A 6,929-nucleotide genomic window follows, 5' to 3' on the forward strand; every position below is an offset into this window, starting at 1 on the left:
CTACGAACCCGTTCCGTATTCGAGAAACTTAATTTCGAATGGACTTTGTCAGGGATAAACCGAGTTTCCGCAACTGAAGGATTGTTTTGTTTTATTGGTGCATATCTCATTTAAGCCTAATGAGCATTGAACGGTAACTACTTGCATTCATTGCGATATATTTGTTTTTGCAATACATTGAATGATTAGTGAATAACATTATTATTGAACATAGAAGTGAAATCAATTTAGCTTATTATGGAAACATTTGAATCCTAACAAATGTCACTCATATTCTGTAAAAACGAAACTTGACAATTTATACAAGAAATGAAATTTACGACATCGTTAATCACCACAATTTGCAGACTAATAACATTCTGACTATTGACAACATTGATGATTTATGATACTACAGTACATAACGCAGCCAATTTTTATGTGCACATACTCTTGTCTCTCCAAAAGTTAATGATGATGATGACTAGCAATACATAATGTAAAAAAAAGTGATAAAATTTGAAAAATTAGGTTTAACTGAGTCTCTTGGATGTGCACATAAAGAATCCCCATACCACTTGGGACGTACGATAGGAGCGAGAACATTGTGGATGTCGTTCACACTTAACAGACTTTGTATTCTTGATATTCTAATCTAACTATTGCTGAATTGGCACCTCTCAATTTCAACGCATGTTTGTTGCAAATTAAATGGAATTAATTATATTCATTCAATTACCATAAGATCAAGAAGAAAGAAAGTAAGAAAGAAGTAAGAACAGTACTTGCCTACTGATGGGGCTACCCTGTTGAAAAAGACTGAATAAATAAATAAATTGAATAAAACAGATGACACAGGTACGGAACTTTAATTCTTTGAAATATATTGCGAATCAGGGAATCCATTTTATATTTAGCAATTACAAAAGTTTTTAAAACATTGGGAATTTTGCGCCCAAACGAAGCACATATAACTGTTCAAAGAGTGCAACATGGCGGCCGTTGCTTGAGTGAATTTTCATAAGGGCAGGGGCCCGCGGAAATACCTAGAGAACATCATATCAATCATTATTCCACACAATATCTTGCTCTGACAAATACCGCGGCAAACGTTCATATTCATCTTTGGATAAGTGGATAGTTCTGTAGCTCATGGAAACATAGTGTAGATATCACGGAATAAATGAAATTGTCGCGAGTATGTGTGTGGGAACATGTATCTAGACAATTCCACTCGAGCTTACGTAGACGTCACGGCAACTCAACGTCACGGTAAATCACTGCTCCCAATGGTAAACAATACCTTTAAGCGCCTTTTTGATAGCTAAAACAAATCAAAGTAAATTTCAAAACTAACAGACATCAGCCTGACGACGTATTAGAACAGCAGCTGTGGAATCTAAACAGAATATGTGCAATCACACTTAGCTAAATGCACACACGTCACAGAGAAGTGAAACCAAATTGAGTATAATCTAGAAAACAAAGCAGGATTCTTTGCACATTATCATCTGCTTCAATTTAACCTCGCTATAAGAACATAGTGTCACATATCCTCTCGCAATCTACATTTGAAAGTTTTAACCTACATGTAAGACCATAGCTGCTTATTGATTTTCAATGTTAATTGTTCACTGCATCGAAAGCTATACAAAATAATGATCTCAATTTAATATATTTATTTACATAATCATTTGAAACGAAGATAGTTCCATTTCTTAACAGTACAGATAGTAGTACCCTACGTGACTTTGGAACAACTAACAAGTGATTAAGATGGCAGCAATTTCCTTGTAATTTTTCTCCTTATTTTTCAAATCTTCTATATCATTGCCAAGCAAATTTGTTGCTTTATGAATCTTGGCCAAAACTTGGCATCTTGCTGAAATGATCTCGAGAACAATGTTCTCCACGAGAAATTTTGTCGATTACATTCATCACTCAAAGCAAAGCATCTTTGATAATTTATTATAATCAATGTTGTTTTTTGTTTTGCGTGTGTGTCCCTTCTTTTACCATTTACACTGATTTCGAAAAGAATGGTTACAATATGCTAATATTAAAGGACTTTTTAAAACTAACGTTGACTCCTGAACTGCAAAAATATGTTTGCTATTTCGGATACAAAGTTGTTTGCGAACTTTTTTTTTTTTTTTTTTAGATATCCTACATCTTACGTAGATAAAGAGTTCTAGCACATTCACATGATAAGTGTGAATACGTACATCAGACAACAAGCGCCTGTCATAAATCTGTTTTCACACACGTTAAAAACGTTGAAACTGCCGAGCAAACAGTGCGTGATTCTGGCAAAATACAATACATTAATGTCGTGGTGTGGGACTACCCTCAATCCACATGGTTGCAGAATGTGCTTTTCTACACGATATCTCAAGAAGATCGTGAGTCAAAAAAATCACAGCTTTAATGCGCCTGGGTTCCTAAGAACAGTTAAGTGAGAACTGAAATGAACGGTTGAAAATGAATCTCGAAAGAATAACTTATTTTCCAAGGCCTTTTTCCTATGACTGCTCTGTTCTTATCATTTGCTTTGATCCAAGAGATCTGCAAAATCATTAAATCTTTGCCTTGCCGGAAGTAGACTGCCCCCTTGAGGTGACCTTCGACTAAAGATGGACCAACCGTAGTCTGCCTTCCCCTTGCCCTTGTCCGCTAACGAAGCCAGGAGTCGCTGACGGGTTTCCGGCCTTGGTTTCAGCTCCAGTGCCTCTTCAATTGTCTGGCGAAGGTCCTCGTAGCCATCGCGACCGAGGGGCGTGGCAGTAACCACGTGAACAAGTGTGCATGCGCAGTACAGGACGGCTACCACAACGTGTGCCTTCATGCTGGGTTTTAAGATCCCTAGAATATCAATGAAAGGAGAAATCGCATTTGAATCATGTTTATCTAAACGAGTTTCTGAGAAGCCTGTGTAGAGCGACGATTGCAATTTGAAGGTATTCTGTATTGGTTTTTTTTTTCTTTGTGGTGGGTGTGGGTACACTGTGGGGGGAGGAGAGGGTTGTCAAAATGAATGAGAATGAATTATTTGCCTTAGGAATATCAGTTTTCTTTTTGTATTGGGTTGTAGGAATACGCTATTATTTATTCAAAGGCTCCCAACGCTGTCTGCCAAGAAAACTGACTTTAGAAACTGTGCTAACATGATACATGTCTGGCACCAGCATTCCCTGCAGCGTTACTTGCGTATTTCTTTTTGACCGATTTTGGTTGGGGCGGGGAGGGGGGGGGGGGAGGCGATCATACGAAAGAGAGATGGCGCAATATTAGACCTCTGTTATTAAATCTTCTGAAGGGGCTGCTCTAAAGCGTTTCTTTGATATAGCGCAAAAAGCGAAACAAAACAAAACAAAAAAGAAATGAGGCAACAATATGGTTCATATGCTGAAGTGCGGTAAAAAAAAAAAAGATCCCTACAAACTGAGTCTTCCGTTTGGAATGGGAAAACAAATAGGTTAGATTTCCCTTAACTCGGAATCCAGTTGACTTATACTACAGCAAGTCATCGGTCCAACGTGGATTTGTCAAATGTAAAAGTGCAAGCTGCTTATACCGTCAATTATGGGTGACGGCCGGGGAGGAAAGGGTAGGAAAGGTGGATGGACACTGGGAGGCAAGAAGTCCACAAGAATCCTCCAATCAAAGTTATCATGTGGATGAAGGTGGAGGGACTAGCAAGTGTATCTCCCTGGGCGGTTTCCCGGTTCAAGTCACTGCGTTATTCAATTAACTCGACGGAACAGAATGCCGAACTCGCCTCGATAGAGACGCAGCATTTCACTATTGGAGGACCTTCTCCGCTTTCCCCCCGCCTGAAAAATCCAATTCGGTCAATTTCAACTTGCATGCAACTAGCAAGTTAATGCGATACGCCTAATCAAGGAATGCACCTCCCCTGGTCAAGCAGCTAATCCCCCCGAGAGGCAAACCCCATTACTCTCGTTTAGAGTTCGGAGGTTGTAAGGAATTTCTTACCATGACGTTTGTGCAATACAGCACGAAGAAACGTAAATTTGTATCATAATCATTTTGGTTTAGGTATGAATGACAGCAAGATAATGATACAGGGTATTGCCAGATCAAATCTCTGTGTTTGTTTTTCCTTTTGATAAATTGGACACGTATCTGCTATATCTTCAACTTATTATTATGAGGTTTGTTCGCTTGTGTGATGATATCATTCAAGAGCAAATTAATTTTTAGAAACGCTAAAAATCTGTGGTCGGGTTAATCCAAAGTCTTGAGCAAATGGACCAGTTGAAGCGAAAGTAATTGTGACACTTTGTACGAGGTCTGCAATGGTTGGAAGCTCGACAGATATCAGCAGAAAATTGGCAATATTTTCCTCTCTGTACATTAACAACGACACAATCTAGTGTAGAAAGCATTGTGTATATAAATAGCTTGGCAAAAAAAAAAAATACTTGTACACCTGTATGTTTTCACGAAAAAAAAAGAAAAGAAACGAGACTTGCTTCTGCAAATCATTTCACTAGTTCGTGAATAAGGGTGTTTCCCCCCCCCCTTTTTCTTGAGCATAAAAGCTTCTAATGGCCCACGGTGTGACTCCATCAATTCTAATAAAGTCATCATATCCGATCTATTATTGTCACCAATACTAATTGAGTATACCAACTTTTGTTTCTGTTCTTATTTCTTTAAATTGTCCGAGACCAATACCAGCAATCTACTAAGTCCCATTCCAGACGTGAAAGCTAGTTTGGTGTTTGTTTGTTTGTTTGTTTGCACATTTTGTGTGTTTGTTTGTTTGTTTGTTTGTTTTATACAGGGCAATGGGTCTCATCTACGTGGCCTTTGAGTGCTTTACAATCTGTGACGCCATTTGAAAATTTCCCAGAATAGATAACTGCTTCGAACCCCCTTCAAACAAAGGGAGAATAAGTCACACTCGGATTACGTAGTCTAAGTGCATTTCTTCGCGATCGATGCAGTTGGTATTTATGTCGACGTAAGGATTGGTATGTTATATAGATAATACGTCACCAGAATATCAAAAGTAGACTTGACAATAGCTCCCATCACCACAATATAACAAAAGTGAACGAATATCTCTCAATCCCAGTACTCCTTTAAATTATATGTCTATATCTCTGTTCTCACTAAGCTTTTTCTGTCAGTTGATTAACGTGTAATGGCGTGTGAATAAATAATGAAAGCAAACGAGATTACATGACTGGTGAGGTATTTACTGACGGCGGTGCAAGAGTAGATTCATTTTTTTTTTTAATCACCAGCTCTCTAATTTGCAGTACAAGAATGATATTATTGATATTAAATTAGCTGTCATGGCACATAAATTATGCCCACGTGTAAAGATGAAATTCTTGCGAGTGTCAGCACTTCGGTGGGACCACTTTTTTCGAGGACTGCGTGTTAAATTTCAGGAAGGGAGCACCGTCTGAGACTGTTTAATGGGATAAGGCGAATTAGTCACGATTTTTTCCTGTAAGTTGCGTTCCAGCCAGGAAACGCAAGTTTGCTCGGCGTACACGCACAATGTTTGCATTGACAAACGTCACGTTGACCTACCCCAATTTTTTTTGCATTCTCTCCCGCTAAAAACGAAAGTAGAATTCCTTCTGCTGTCATTCCCCAGTTATGTTTCCCCACAGGAATACCGAATATATACTATATGATGTCATACAACTAAGAATCTAATTCATTAAAGTGTTATTAGCACCGTGACAGACTGGGGGTAAATATTATTACAAATCCAGAGGGATTTTCTCTGGTAACCCCTGTCTAGTTGCACAATATACAAATATACTGTGTCAGCGGATGTGGCTCCATGGTGCAGAAAGAAGACGAAAGATACGATACTTCTTGTCCTGAGAGCCCCTTTAAGATGCTTCATTAGTCTCTGAAACATACAGAGCAGTTTTCATGCCGCTTTATAACCCCCCCCCCCCATATTTTATGTAAATTTTCATGAACGTACTGATCTGTTCCGTTAATATCAATATTCTCAAATACGAGTCTGTATCTAGCAACTTCAAATTGTGCAATGAATCACCATCTTCAAGTACAGCAAATGAATCACACACGTACACACACACACATAAACAAAAACATATATACACGTGCATATGACTTGAAAAAAAAATCTTTCTATATCAAGCTTTTGGGCCATAATTCTTTTGTAATAAGTTCACATCATAGGTAGATTTCCCACACTTGTCAACCTATATATATCTCGCTTTCTCTCTTTTTGAAAAAAGAAATACACTTTTCATACCACATCCACTCTTCTTAGTAAGTCTTTCTGACAAATGGAGTTCATCCATATACTACAGTCACACCCGCCTTAGCGGCCACCTGTTTATCTAGTGACCATCTGATGTATAAGTTCAATAGAAACAATTCCCCTAGAGAAAAGGCATGTTAAAGGCTCTATCTATAACGGCCACTTCTTTTTTTCTCGTCTTCTTTGGATGGCTGATATAGAAAGGTTTAACTGTTCATATGTATATATGTATATATATATATATATATATATATATTCATACATATTCTTTCAGGTAAACATTGATAATGACGAACGCTAAGTGCTAGAGTAATGTCGAACTAATTCTGCCAGAATAGAATCACGCTTCTATTTAATGTAATTACGACCGCACCACGATTTGCTTTGTAAGATGAACTTGACACACTTTATGATGTTATTGTCATGGCTACATAGGGGCCCACACGTCCTGGAACTAAACAGTAATGAATAAAGAAAAAAGCAAGTATGCCTACAAATGCACTCCAACATCAGAGAGGTAGGCCTAACTGATGCTGCATGACATAAGTGCTGAACATCGCAATCCGTTACGTCACTCTGATACGTCTTCCTCCTCTTTACCTTCGTTTTCAATGTTTACCCTGTCTGTGCTTCACCACATCCCGCCCCAACAAGCCGAAATCAA

Source organism: Diadema setosum, chromosome 22, assembly GCF_964275005.1.
Source record: "Diadema setosum chromosome 22, eeDiaSeto1, whole genome shotgun sequence".
Taxonomy (NCBI): domain Eukaryota; kingdom Metazoa; phylum Echinodermata; class Echinoidea; order Diadematoida; family Diadematidae; genus Diadema; species Diadema setosum.